Raw genomic sequence first — 16094 nt, 5'->3', positions numbered from 1 at the left:
ACCGATCCGAAACTTGAAAAAAACGAATGACTGTGAATCGAAGATACCATACTTTGGCGCATTTCAAATATGATAGTTATGAGGAAACTATGTGTATATAATCAACATAATTTTTGGGAGTTGTGTTATTGAGAAAAAACAAATTATTGACTCTCCCGGTAATTAGTTACGCCAGTGAAAGATTATCACAGGTCTCGTATGAAGCTTGATTCAATATCCATTGGATATTTACATTATATTTCGAAATGGTTTCGATACACGTCAAAATTTTCACTGGACTATGTCATTTTGAACTGAAATCCACGAGATCTAAAATGAAGTTTTCAATGGAATGAAAAATTTAGAGTTCATCTATTTGAAATTCAATGAAGTTAAAAAACTGAAGGAAGGTATATTCAGGGGAACAAATTTGGGTGAACTGAAATTGGACTTCATTTCCATCATCACGGTACATTTATGGATTTGCCTAATATGAAATATCTTCGAATGAGCTTTGAATTTGAATGCTGGTGTCATAGATGAGTGATATTCAAGAAATCTCTGACCACGCTTGAAATTTTCAATAATTGCATTTCAGGGATTTTTGCCTTATATAATTGGTAATTTCAGCTATTGGTTTTTATTTTCCATTTGGTTCTTTGATGAATTTCAAATCATTTTATACAGCGTATTTAAATGTATTTATATACGGGGTGTTCCATTAAAAAAAATATAATTGCTAGGACTTTTTGATAGAAGTGGCAACGCCGCAATGCTGAAAATATTTTAGATCGATAGAACAGGTAAGGAAATGTAAGAGGTGAAATTTTCAGAAAAATCATGCTTTGCCTTTTCCAGAAACGTCTAACCGACCATCGACCGTGAGTCACGCTGTATAATATTAGAAAATGGAAGTTCGAACTAATGAAATATAAATCTATCAGCTTGGATACTATTATATGTGAAAAATTATTTCATTTTCAGATGAGTGATGAATGTTGGAATGATGATAACAGCTCAACCTATATCCCTAATTCAGATAGGGATATATTAGAAAATCCTCCATTCAAAAAAAGTAAGAAAATCAAACGAGAATTCAAGAAGGCTGGAAGGGAGATACACATAGAGTTAGAGGAAGAGAAAAAATGGATAAGCAATAACAAATAATTGATTATGAGTAATAATCATAATTTTGAAAATAAAAAATATTAAATTCACGCCTATCATTCATTTTTCTTTTGTTTTAGTGAATATGACTGTTGACTCGAAAGCTTGTTTTCATCTGAATACCGTCTCGAAAAAATGAAGGAAGGTATGTTTTCGGGCGGAAATATTATAGAGAATTCATTACTCGATTATAATGAAATTGAATCAATAGTACCATCTTTCTTTGAAGACATACCACGAATTGACTTATCTTTCAATGGATTGGAAATTATAACCAAACAGCTCGTGAGAGATTCCGTGATAAAAGGTAACAGATATTTTGAATTATAGTGATACATTCATCTTATATTTTCAAACTTTCAAGAACTGGAACTCAACAACAACCGAATAGCTAATATTGAATAGGGAGCTCTTGAGAATTTGCCAAGCTACAATACAAATCTAAAGCAAATGAACTTCAAACGTTCAGGCCAGTCTCCATATACCTACGCAGTAGGTTTGATGGACTGACGCCTATCAGAAAACAACTACTCCCCTGGCTAATACCATGAAGGGCGTTGGATTATATCCGACAGGCGTCAGTGCAGGAATCTTCACAGGAAATTTCCTGCATATGTAATTGGCAATACAACTGAAAGAGTCGACCCTCAATTTTAGAACGGACACACTTGCAGACCGGTTTCGGGCTCATTAGCCACTCGTCAGTGCAAGATAGTGACCATCTTCGACCTGAAGTCAGTGATATTCCAGAATTGAAAATCAGAATTATTTCAGAGTATTTCATTTCTCTTCCAAAGTTGGAGCGAACATCAAAAAATGTCACTCCATCTTGTGGACGAGGTACTAACCAACTGCATATCCGTAGTTTGCCCGATTCCTCTGAATAAGGAAGAAAAACTTTCTTATTAGTCAGTGGGCTATGCTTGAAGACTGGCAGTAAACAAATCTAAAGCAAATGAACTTTAAACATTCAGGCCAGTCTCCATATACCTACACAGTAGGTTTAATGGACTGAAGCCTATCAGAAAACAACTACTTCCCTGGCTAATACCACGAAGGGCGTTGGAATATATCCGACAGGCGTCAGTGCAGAAATCTTCACAGAAATTTTCCTACATATGCAATTGGCAATACAACTGAAAGAGTCGACTCTCAATTTTGGAACGGGATGAGTGGCTAATGCCACTCTTCCAGCATAGCCCACTGACTAATAAGAAAGTTTTTCTTCCTTATTCAGAGGAATCGGGCAAACTACGGATATGCAGTTGGTTAGTACCTCGTCCACTAGATGGAGTAACATTTTGTGATGTTCGCTCCAACTTCGGAAGAGGAATGAAATACTCTGAAAGAATTCCGATTTTCTATTCTGTAATATCATTGACTTTAGGTCGATAATGGTCACTATCTTTCACTGACGAGTGGCTAATGAGCCCGAAACTGGTCTGCAAGTGTGCCCGTTCCAAAATTGAGGGTCGACTCTTTCAGTTGTATTGCCAATTACATATGCAGGAAATTTTCTGTGAAGATTCCTGCACTGACGCCTGTCGGATATAATCCAACGCCCTTCGTGGTATTAGCCAGGTGAGTAGTTGTTTTCTGATAGGCGTCAGTCCATTAAACCTACTGTTCAGGCAGACTGGCCTGAACGATTGAAGTTCATTTGCTTTAGATTTCTTTACTGCCAGTCTTCAAGCATAGCCCACTGACTAATAAGAAAGCTACAATACCTTGATCTTATGGGGAAACGATAACTCAGATATAGATAGTGAAATAATATTTCTGAATGTTACAGGAACACGAACATTATTTCTGGGAGATGAAAAAAATATTCAGGAGAGTGAGAATGGAGAATAAAAATTAATATAGTGCTGGAACAGGCTATTTCATTATATGAAATGAAAATATGAATTGAATCTCAGAACATTCTTCTCTGTTTCTCCGTACTGGTGAGTCCTAGCAAGTTAAAATTCAGTATATAGATGATTCTTAGTCCTAAGATGCGTACTAAGAAAAGATTTTCAAATATTTCCATGGGGCGTCCCCCGTGGGGGTAAAAGGGGCGCGTTTACATATGAAAATTTCCTTTTCATCACTGTTTCTCCGTACCGCTATAATGTTATAGACCAAAATTCTGTATGTGAGATCGCTTCATGTTGTAGATGTGCAATTTCGAGTGGGGTGCCTTCAATGGGAACAAACGGGGGGCGTTTGCGTATGAAAATTACCTTTTCATCACTGTTTCTTCGCAAAGCTATATTTTTGGAGGCTAAAATTTTGTAGGTAGGTTTGTTTTATGTTGTAAATGTGCAATAAGAAAGGATTTTCAAATATTCCAACTGTGGCGCCAACCGCGTGGCAAAAGGCGTGTTTATAAAATAAAGTTACTTTTTCATCGGTGTTTCTCCGTACTGCTATATTTTCGAAGGCAGGAATTTTGTATGAAAGTTTGTTTTATATCGTAGATGTGCAGTAGGAAAGAATTTTCAAATATTCCTACTGGGGCGCCAGTCGCGGGGAAAAAAAGTTGCGTTCATAAAATAAATTTACCTTTTCGTCATTGTTTCTCCGTACCAGTATATTTTCGGAGGCTGAAATTTTATATGCAGGTTCGTTTTATATTATGCGATGAAGAAGGAATTTCAAATATTGATTCGATTAGGATGAAAGCAATTCCTTCAATACCTTCCACGGTTTTTATCAATGGATTTTCTTTAGCATTATTACATAAGTCAATATAATCTTTGACAGTATTATTATATAACTGAATATCATTTTCAGGACTATTTTTTCATTTCTTGTTGCCTATTGCGATTAGATTCATTTTCAGATGTATTCTTGCCAAGTCTTGTATATGTTCATCTACAATATACAAAAATTCTACAATTCCTTCAGCTGTTCAATTTTTTACTTGTATAACCCACATTTGAATATATTATTATTGGCGTGTTTTTGGGGTATCGATGAGTTGTCATTACTGATTCTAAAACTAACTAAGTTATTAGCTTCAGTTATATTATTGATTATATTGCATCCATAGAATCACAAAAGTCCTAATCCATAACGACTGTTCCTATCCAATTCAATTGGTGGAAAAAAATCCGCACTCAAGACACTTGTCCCGACAGCTTGTAGCTCGAACTTTCGTGATATGACTGATGAATATTTTGAAACACATTTCAATTTATTATTGTACACAGCAACAGCACATTTGAGATAATTTACACTTTTTGGAAGGTGTTGTATTGTAATAAGTATCATTTTTATTGATACCAATATTCACATCCTCTATATTACAAATACAACACATAGATTTTCGAGGTATAGGACCATCATTAACATCCGAATCTGAATTTTGATCGTGGTGGTGCTCATAACAATATCTATGTTTCATTATATCGATGTCATCTTGCAGATGCTTAGGCAACTTTTCCCAAACATATGCAATCTCATGTGCAACACATGCAAGTATCACTTCCTTAGGCATATTTGCAAGCATCACTTTATCCATTTTTTTCAAGGTACCATATTTTGAAAACATTCTAAGTGAAAACCCCATTCCCTTGATAGCCTCCCGATCCAGTTTTGGTGTTGAATCCATTTTTATTTGGAAAATTATTTAGAGAGAAACTGCAAGCACAAGTGACCACAGAGAACTGTATTAAATTTCTGTTGTCGATCATAGTTATATTTGATTTTTACATTCGAACATTTTCGAAAGAATCGAGTCAATTCCAATGGTGGGGGTAGATCTCCAAAACTATCGAAATATGTGACTTCTTTCCCATATTTTTTATATGCCACCCAATGTGTTCCTGGTCCACTTATTCCATCTAAATTAACAATAGCTGTCTCGTTTTGTTTTGGACCTGAAGATGGTAATCTACCACGCATAAAAACACCACGAAAATGTGGAATTTTCATTTTTTGTGCATAATAACTGAGATCGAGATCAGTAAGAGGCCTCTGAGGTAGGGGTTCAATCAGTTTTTTGTTTTGTTTGTGGCTTTGTATGGTTTTAAATATAGTCCTAAACCTTTACGGTATGGTTTGAGATATATTCCACTTCCGCGTTTGCCTAATGCTACAGCCTCCATGGTTTTATTGTGACGATTGGCTTCCATTAAAGCCGCTCTGCTGGCTTTTGCCGAATTCACGGCCTTGGTAATACCAGCAGCGGCTCCCGCCAAACTTCCTAGTGCGGATAGTCCAGCAAAAATTGGTATCAATGGTAAAAGTCCACCGATCTTGGGAACAGGAATTATGCGTGGTGTGCGGATTTTCTTCTTTCCACCGGCAGCTTTAAGGTATTTACGTGCCGCCTGCAATGCCACAGTGATAGCTTTTTTGCTATTATTCGTCACAAATTGATTCCCACCAGCTTTCTTCAATACATTTCGCACTTTATGGACTATCCCAGCACCAAATGCAACTTTTTTAATATTATTTTTCTTCGATTGTTTCCTCTTACATTTTTTCTTATTGGTACTACAACCCATGCCCATATGTCTTTTCGCTTTTATAATGTTGGTGACAAGTAATGCAGCTGCTCTTTCCCCAATACCCGCGTCCTTTGATTTAACCCTATCCCAAGCGCTGTATTCAAGTTCTTTGTCGGCTAAATGTCTTGCTGCAAGATTAGATGGATGCTTAGAATATTGTTTTTTGCATTCAATATCTAATTCATTGATTTCAGGATCGTTACGAGCTAAACGTTGTTTCAATTTTGTACCCGGTCCACAGTATTGATATCCTCCGGGTAGATGTAATTCGAAAGGAAGTTTGTTTATTAAATCATTAACAAAACCACAACCTCTTTTAATTTTACGATCACTTTCAATACGTCCGTATCGTTTGATGGTACACATTGAAATGAATAAGCTAATAACATTTATATAGTCTCCAACCACGGCACGATGCGCATTGTAAAACAGAAAGAAAAGTTTGCTGTAGATAATCTAGTTGAGAAATTTGGGTGTGGATTGAATGGACAAAGAGTATTCAGACATGGTCCACTACTTCCATCATCAGTTCGAGGACTCATTATAGGACCTTCAAATTGTGGAAAGACGAATGCAATGATATCACTATTAACACATCCACAAGGATTGAGATTTAGAAATGTGTATCTCTATTCGAAATCACTCAATCAACCTAAATATCAGTACTTGCGAAGTGTTTTGGAACCTATAAAAGGATTAGGTTTTTATACATTCAGCAATAATGCAGAAATAGTGGAACCCTCCGACGCTAAGCCTAATTCTGTTTTCATTTTCGATGATGTGATATGTGAAAAGCAAGATATTATTAGATCATATTTCTGTATGGGACGTCATAAGGATGTTGATTGTTTTTATCTAGCACAGACATATTCACGGGTACCCAAACAGTTAGTGCGTGACAATACCAATTTCATTATAATGTTCAAACAAGATGAGACGAATTTACATCACATTTATTCAGATCATGTTCCACCCGATGTAACATTCAAACAATTCCAATTGATGTGTGTTAAATGCTGGGAGGATCAATATGGATTTCTAGTAATTGATAAGGATAGAAAAATAGATGAAGGTAGATATCGCAAAGGATTCGATAGTTTTATATACCCATGATCTTGTTTTTGAAACTTATTCGATCACTGAATATTGTAGAGGTCACTTCATCAACGAATTGAGCTATAATTTAAAAAGGGCATTATGAATACAAAAAACGATTCTGAACATAAAAACAATGAAATGAATTTGAAACGTCAACTAGTAGAGACAACAGAAGCTGTCAGACAGAAATTCAACTCTATCAAGAATGATAATATTGAAAATCGTTCGACACTTGAAAGATTGTATGAGCCCATAATGAAACCATTGAATGTTTTATCATCAAACGCTACTTCTAAATCAGCAGTGTTATCACCAAATCGTGGTTCTGTTCAATCTACTTCAAATTATCCCATGAGTACTCCAATAGGAAGAAAACAATCTTTTGATGGTGTATCATCTGTGAATAGTGACACGAGCACACTTCAAGACGATATGAGAACAACTCTATTCGAAACACCATCATCGTCCCACATCGATTCCTCGGATCCTGACATCTCACCTGTTATGAATGAAAGTGCTGGCCAAAGGGCCAGATTTACCAAATTTGATCATCATATTCACATGAATGAATGCAAGTACTATCTGAACACCTCTCAATGATACAAATGAATGTTAGAAAACAATATTCATAGCACGTCTGTGAATTTCACCGTTTTAGAACGGTTTTCATCTATTAACAATAGGAATGGTAGAGCATTTGTGAATTATGGTTCATAAACTTCTCAAAAGTGCGGATCCAGAAATATATAGTCTGACGTCAATTTTCTATATCCAGGCTTTAATTTCCACTACCGATTCAGACATAACTTTAGAATATCCCACTTTATCAAAAGAGATATCTCCTATCAACGATAGGAAATGCTGGAATCCTAAAACACTTTGAAATTAACTGGTTCGAAAAAATATCACAGAAGATCACTAAATTCATATGCTATTCATAAGCAGCGGACTTACTCAGATTATAAATGAGTCAACCAGCTAGCTAAACAATTTACGTTCCAGACCACAGTTGCTTTACTAGAAAAGGTACCACCCACTATTTCCGCACTTGAATCCACAAGGCCGGAAATAACTTTTCGACAACATCTAGTCAAACGAATTCTAAAACAGCTCAATATTTACAAGTCGTCTGGTCCTGATGAAGTGCCCGTCATCGTACCTGAGAAGTAAGTAGATGAACTCGCATTAGTATTATGCAGATTTTTCAACCTGTCTTTCAAGGATGGTGTTTTTCCTTCTTGTTGAAAAAAAAATTCTTCCAAACAACTATAGACCAGTCACTTTACTATCAGTGATATCGAATAATCATGGAGAAAGCTGTAAACCACCATATCTTTAAATATTTGAAAGGCTTCAACATCTTGAGCGATCATCAATATGGCTTTCGTAAACAAAGATCAACAGGCGAACTCGTATCATATGTCACCCATATTTGGAATAACGCTATCAAGAAACATGGAGAGTCAAGAGCGGTAGCGCTGGATATTTCTGAGGCCTAAGACCGTTTGTGGCATGAGGGTTTGCTGGCAAAACTTCGAAGCAATGGCTTGTCGGATCATTTTTGTGTATGGCTCTTCAGCTTCTCGTATGAACGTTCCCTACGAGTAGCCATCGATGGATATCTCTCAAATACTTTCCATTTGGCATTCCATCCGGCGGCGGATGCACATCTTTACCGACAGCAGAAGGTTGCATATCTTAATGAGGATCTAGGAGTAATTTTGAATTGGGGTTAAAGTAACCAGGTTCAATTCAATGCCATAACAACACAGGAGGTTGAAATGGACACCAGAAGCTTGGAACACTGTTCTGAACCAGAAAACTGAACACACCTCAGCAACTTTTGATGCCTTTTTAAGCTCAGATCAGACCTTCTTTGGGGTATTGTTCTCATGTATGGAGGTTCGCATCTAAGCATACCCTGATTGAAGATGCGAACATCACTTGCAACTTTGATAGTCTGGAACATCGAAGAAAGGTTGGAGATTTGTTTCCCTTCTATAGATACTTCCACAGAAAGTGTTCAAGTGACTTGGCACATTTGATTTCACATATAAGAAATACGCGATGGACTGTGGCTGTTCTTCGTTTTGAGGTTCAACTCAGTACACCTCAAACTTCACTGTTCAAGAACTCTTCCTTTTGGAGAACCGCGTTCATGTGGAATAAACCTCCTGAGAACCTTTTTCCAAATGGATTTAATTTCCAGCGATTCAAATCCAATGTGAAACACTGCTTTCGCACAGGCACCGCTCCCAGGTCGCCTTGAGGATATTTCTGTAGTGCTTGTGTTTTTTCTTAAAAAAAGAAGTCAGAGGTTATTATTACAAATACGATCTGATAGAAATTGAAAGTTATTTTTGGAAAACAGTGATTTCCGTGAAATCTAACTTCTAACTTCAAAGTTAGAAAATAAGCAAATATTTCCAATAGTAAACTCTTCACAAAGATTTGTGGATCATGCATAGAAGTTAGTTTCAGATACGAACTTGAAGAAAAAGTCCTCTCAAAACAACAACTTTCATATAAACGTCAATTTCACGGGGGTAAATAATTCATAGATCAATGACTAATACAAGAAATCAGTTTTTCTTATTCAGTTTGCACACCATACATTCGTTATAGAACGTCACACAATGAAGAAAGAGAGAATCAATTTCAATTACATGGAACACTGTCATCATCAAAGGCGGAAATCGATAAAAACCAAACTTTTCGCTTGCAAAAACTGATATCTCCTGTAAATGTACACTTTTCAATTAAATGAATTCAAAAACTAGTTCATTATAGTAATCAAACATATCTACACTCTTCTCGGTTGGATCGAATATATAGAGAAACAAATTAAGTGGACCATGAGATGTATCTGGAGAATAAAATGATATATCGACCTGAAAATTCAGTAGTGAGACAGCACTTTGAAAAATGTAAACAAAATTACTTGTTTACTTTTTCATCACTTCAATATACTGATAGACCTCAACATTTAAAAACCACAAATTCATCTAAAAATGATATGAATAAAAAAACACTACAAGAAATCGATGAAAATTTTGTAGGCAGATGATATTGTTGGAGATGATTGAAATGAAATACTTCAATGCTGAAAAACGTTTCTATTCACCACAAAAACACAACAAGTCGCCGGAATAGATAAAATAGAGTACAGGTTTCTATAAACAATTTACATGTCGTCTGTTCGAAATGCTCGTGCAAGTGTAAGTGTCCTTAAAACAATAGAACGCTCGCTTTTCATGAAGTTCCTTGTCACGTGATCATAGACAAACAAGAAAACAATGGATTTACTTTTATATCGCTCATGCAAAGTTCGCAAAATGTAGAATATTATTAAAGGCAAAATAGCAAACACATAATGAAATATAATATTCCATGGTGAACTAGGTCAGATCTGTTTACTGTAGATAGCGATTCATTTTCATTCTCTTGAAGTTTTTGCAAGTTATGACTCATTTCTTTCAAATCATGATAGTTCTTTGAATTTATAACGAGAGGTGTTTCAATTGGCTTTAGTTTTGATAAAACAAAATTTGATAAATTTGAATTTATTTCTTTTTTTAAGTTCAAAGGAGCGATATAGTGAGTTATGACTCCACTAGAAAACTCTTCGTGAGGTGTAAGAATGACTGATTTTGAGTATACTGAACAATTTGAACTCATACTTAAAACTCCAGTATCATTTTAAGTAATTGTTTGTCTTCCCTCAATTGATCTGCATTTCAAATCCACATATTCTTTATGTGGTGCAACAAGAAGCCAAGAATGTTTACTTGCTAACTGAATAAATAGTGTTCCTTTTATATGTATGATTCTTTCATCACATGAGTCTAGAATGGACGTAGTAGGCATGTACAAATTTGATTCGCAACCTTTATGCAGGTGGGCTAAATAAATTGGTTAACTCTGCTTACATATATACCTATCAGCTGATAAATATTTACAACTAAATAGTTCAAAGTCATTCATGAAAAAGAAATGTTGTTTACTGAAATCGGTTACAAAAAATGATTCTTGAGGAAAGATAAAACCAAAAGTATTATTTGTCGAAGATACGGGAAAACTAGACATTTTGAATACATCATAGTCACGTTTTTCAATAAGTGGTATATGAAGAACAAAAGTTAATTTCTTGTCAATAAAAACTATATTGGTTGTAATCAAATTAAATAATATATGCATGTTTTCAAAGACAGGTATAACTGGAAATGTTGAGTCACTTATATAATTCTGAATTTTGGATGCATCATGTATAAATTTCATTGGACTTATTACTAAAAGATGCAAAATTCCTCTTTGTGCGAATGAAATTATTTCAACTGAATTGTTCTGATTCAATTCGAATCTAGTTAAAATCAAATCAAATATAGATACTAGTTCATTCACCTCAAAGGTAAGATGGTCTTTTATCTCAAAATTTGAAATATTTTGATTCAGATCATGAACAGATTTTACAATTCTATTTATTTTGGTATCGAAATTATCAAAGCATGTAAGTATTTCTTCTGTTTATTAAATGAAGATTATTTTGCACTATCGATGTTTGTTGCTTCAATAATGTATTTAGGTGTACCTGATTTTTCTTCAATATATTGATTTAAGAGTTGAAATAGATAGCATCGTCTTCATCAAGTGTGCCAAATAATGTTTTCGAAACAGATCCTACTTCATCAATCAAACCTCTTTTAGCTTTTTTAGATGATTCTCCAACTCCTAGTGTTAAAAAAAATATATTTTCTTGAACACGTATATTATAAAGGGAGTAGGAAATAATTTTTTCTATGAAATCGAATTCTGATACAGAAAGATTTCGTTTCTCGCTAATGAAACAGATTTGTTTAATTTGATGTGCTTAAAAGTGAATTAGCTCGTACTCATCATAATAGTCATGTAAGTCTGAATAAAAGATCATTTTTTAATCGTCATTATATAGATTTAGGGTACCGATTTTTTTTATAGTATAAACCCGGACCTAAAGATAGAGGTAATATTTTGTTAATTTTTTTGTCTTCGTGCTCAATATAGAGTTTAAGAATAATAGGAAAAATATTGTTTTCATCAGAAACATCTTGAGGAAAACCTGCAACACAAAAATTGACTTTTCAATATTTATTATATGTATATATTTTTATTATTATTCCACAATTTTTTTAACGATTTACGTGTACTTTCACTTTTTTCTATTAACCATTATTGTGACATTCACCTGGGAATTCATTTCCATCATTTCGTAAGGGCCTTTATATAAGGGCAAGAGTTTTTTTGATTTTCCTACTACATTTGCTTCGTTTTTCAATTAGACTTTATCTCCAATTTTAAAGTTTTCTACATGAACGTTTTTATCATAATATTGCTTGGATTTCTCTTTGCTTTCGAGGAGATTTCTCACAGCAGCTTGATGTGAAATTTGCATTCGGAGTTTCAATTCGTTATAGTAATCGTCAAAGTCATATCTGGATCTCTAGTAGTAGTGGTTGGTAATACAGGTGTTCTGCCGAACAAAAGCTCAAATGACGTAAAGCCGGTAGATGTATGCGGCGTTGTGTTGTACATGAATTGTGCGTATGGTATTTGGGTATCCCATGTGTTCATATCGTGATTTGAAAAATTTCGCAAATATTCGGCTATAGTACGGTGGGTGCGCTCTAGGCTTCCATTCGATTGTGGATGAAATGCAGTAGTAGAGATTTGTTTGATTTTCAAAATTTTGCACGCTTCTTTGAATATATTGCTTGAAAAATTTGCACCCTGATCTGTAACCACATATTTGGGTATGCCATATTGACAGATTATCTTTTCAACAAAATATCTTGCGATTGTAGGGGCTTCCTGATTTTCCATTGGAATAGCTATTAAGTATTTCGTTAGATCGTCAATGAAGGTAAGGAGGTATTTATTGAAATGATCGGTTTGATTCAATGGACCAACTATGTCAAGAAATATTCGTTCCATAGGATAAGTAGATATAGTGGTAATGGTCATAGGGAGACGAGTTTTTTTTGAAACTTTATTTTTTTGACCACTTTCACATAATTTTTTTTTCAATGATTAGATTATTTAATAATTTATAATGAAATTTGGAACAATCATGAAATACAAATCATTTCAAAGAACTAAGATTATAAAAAAAAGGAAAGAAGAAAAAAAAATCACATCAAAGGTGCTGCTTCGTTCCCTCCTGTTCATAAAAGAGGACATATGCCTCATTGCTCACAAGTGATTTTGGCGAAATTTGGAACACGTGTGAATCGTTGTATTCATGACACGTGCCACTATAGGGTGTCTGCAATATGCTGTGTAATGTCCGTTGTAAGTAGTCCCACTGTGATTTGAAAGTGCATATAGATTATAACGACATAATATAATAACGATTATAACGACTGCTGCATAACTGCTCATATCTAATCCATCTGAAGAAAAGGCAATGAAAACATTCAATTTGCCTCTGAACCTTTCCGTCGGAGAGAATCTTTCCAAATGAATTACTAAAATACGAGGAAACTTATAGATTCATAAAGACTTTGTACATTTTCTCCTTTGCTCGCACCTCGAACACATTGGTTTTTCATCTCCACCCCCCAGAGTTTCCTCTCTTGTGAAAGAATCCAAGCAATGTGACAAACTCACTTGGCCAGATCTTTGTGGTATGGGAAGGGACAAATCCCAGAAAGGATCAAAGGATACTGATGAGTGTCCACAGTGTGTGCACTTCATAGTGGATTTTAATTGACCAACGAAATAGTCTACAATCTTGGAGTTGTTCATATTCAAATATCTCTTCCAGGACTCTTGTGCTTTTCTCAATTTTTCGTCAATCTCAGTTAAGATCGGTTCAGGTTTCTCAGTAATTTTGTTGAGGTCCTCATGTGAACCTTCTAAAATATATCGAAGGAATTCGTGGGCGTCTTGATGGGCAGAACCCATAATTGAATATACCTTTTGAAATCTCGGTTCATTACTTTCCATCTATAGTACTGTCGAATTCGTTTAAAAGTTCTATTTGTCCCTTGATGTCCACCACTGGATGTAACATGAAATTCTTGTAGATTTTTTTTAGGTTTCCATTGCTTAAATCCTGTATAATATCATTATGAAATATTTTAATTTTAGAGTATGAATCTCTGAAAATATATCTCAACATTACTCTAATGGTTTCTAGTTTTAGTTTGTCAATTCTAACAGTGGTATTGGATATTGCGAGTTTATCTATATGGTGTTCATTACAAAATGACTTCAAATTCAGCAAAACATTGAAAATATTTTCGTATTCGGTTTCATGAAAATACTCTCGTTTTATGATGAAATTTAGAAAAAATGTATCATTAAATTTCAGATGAGCAATTTCGTGTAATTTTTTTTTTATTTGAAAGGAAAAACACCGCATCAACCACTAGTTAAATGAGGTGATAACGACAACGAACTTCATAAAATATTGTCAGCAAAAATATAATTCATACATTTCTAAACTAAACCAAGTAATTGCAAGATGAACATAAATACATCGTGAACTAGATTCTCAGTAATGAAACAAGAAAATAATAATGATTATAATAAGAAATTACATTACAACAAAGTGAATGTCATTCTATTATCGAGATACGTCAATGGTCCACTTAACTTGAATGCCCCTGTATAAATGAACATAATTTTTTCTAATTTTCATTAAATATGAAAATTCAGTTCTTGATATTTTTTGCTCTCACTTTGAGCCACTCCGCCTGGAGATGATAGATACAAACTCCTTTGACAAGCCGTCGTAACAATGTGAGGGTACTTCATGATATTTATGACGTCTGCAGTTTATCATCGTTCTTAATGCCATAAACGAAATGGGGAGAGCCGAACCGTTGCTATTCAATTTACGACGAAACAAAGAATTTCTCTCAAATGGTAAATATTTAATTGAAAGTGCTCAGGAAGGCGTACAATGTATCCATAAAGCTGAAAACGAAATAAACTAGTGTTTTTTTCGAATGGAATTTTCAGCTTCGTCCAAATTGTAAATAAATGATCCCCTGAGCAAAAAAGACGTCTTGATGTTATTATTGCAATTCCTTCTTGTGTTTGCTTTTGGGGAAATTCGATAAATTTCGAGAAAGTAGAATTGAATTTTCCAACAGCTCTCTCTGGAGAGTGATGCAAGGTCGCTACCCCATGTATCTTTCGTTATTGGGAAGATCGGTTGGGTGTAATATGCAGGTACGGGATGGCCAAATTTATCCATATATTCAGTCAATAAACATCAAGCCATATTATACTGGAGAACTTGACATTTCATTTAAAATGTTTCAAGAACACTGTTCAAGTCTATTTTCTTTTTTGCCATATCGTGACTGAACACATGAAGCCTCTCTGAGGAATTCCTGAAATTATGAGAGCTGAACAATCTCAAATTCTGTGAATCCTGAAATGAGTTGAAGTTATAACCTTCATTGGATCCTGAAAATTTTCTCATTCTGTAAATCACAGCTTTCTGAAGAATCAGAAGAGTCTTTTCATAGGAGTTCGAAACATCAGCCTTAAGTTTTCTTGATGGTTTCTGGAAATAGGATTCTAATAAGAAGTTGTGAGGTTAGGTGCATTGGAAATGGGATTCCGATAAGAAGTTGTAAGGTTTGGTGCATTGGATACAGGGTCGTATTCTAGGATAGTTCCTGTAAAAACCGTCATTGGGAAAAGTGGAAAGGTTCAGTATTTTGACACACTGATTTCTTTATCCAATGACAATTTTCATTAAAAAGTATTTTTGTTAACTATTTCATTTCGAAGTTGGGGATGCAAAACCCTATTGAAACTCCCAAGTATACCTTATTGTTGAAGTGTCTTCTATCCCGGTGTAACTACAGTGACAGGTATTGAAAAGAGGTACATTATTTTCAGAAACTTCTGTGGTACTTTCAATTTGGTGACATTTTTCAGCACTTATAATTGAATTTCTATGAGAAATCAAGAAACAATCGACACATTCGCCTCCGCAAGTTATGAGGTAATCATTCCAAATAGGCACATGTACCGCTTCCTTACTATAGATCAAGGAACGAGTAAGGAACTGGTACACTGGAGTGAATCAATTCAGTAGGGGCATCTTTTTCTGTATAATGAGTTGTTTATGTGAGCAATAATGCTTAGCAAAATTTGGAACTTTTCTTCTTCTGAACATTGAAGATTTCGTTCATCGCAAAACAATGGATAACGACAGATTCAAGTGAACTAATTCCACGTTGGTTATTCCCTTCAACAACTCACTCTTTATTGGAATCTACTGATGAAGACTATGACTTTGAACAGATCCAATCCAAAGTAAGATAACTGTTGGTTTCATATGTTTCAAAAGGA

Source organism: Leptinotarsa decemlineata, unplaced genomic scaffold, assembly GCF_025532065.1.
Source record: "Leptinotarsa decemlineata unplaced genomic scaffold, Ldec_3_MD MMD2_tig00078340_RagTag_RagTag, whole genome shotgun sequence".
Lineage (NCBI taxonomy): Eukaryota > Metazoa > Arthropoda > Insecta > Coleoptera > Chrysomelidae > Leptinotarsa > Leptinotarsa decemlineata.
This window is presented reverse-complemented; position numbering follows the sequence as displayed.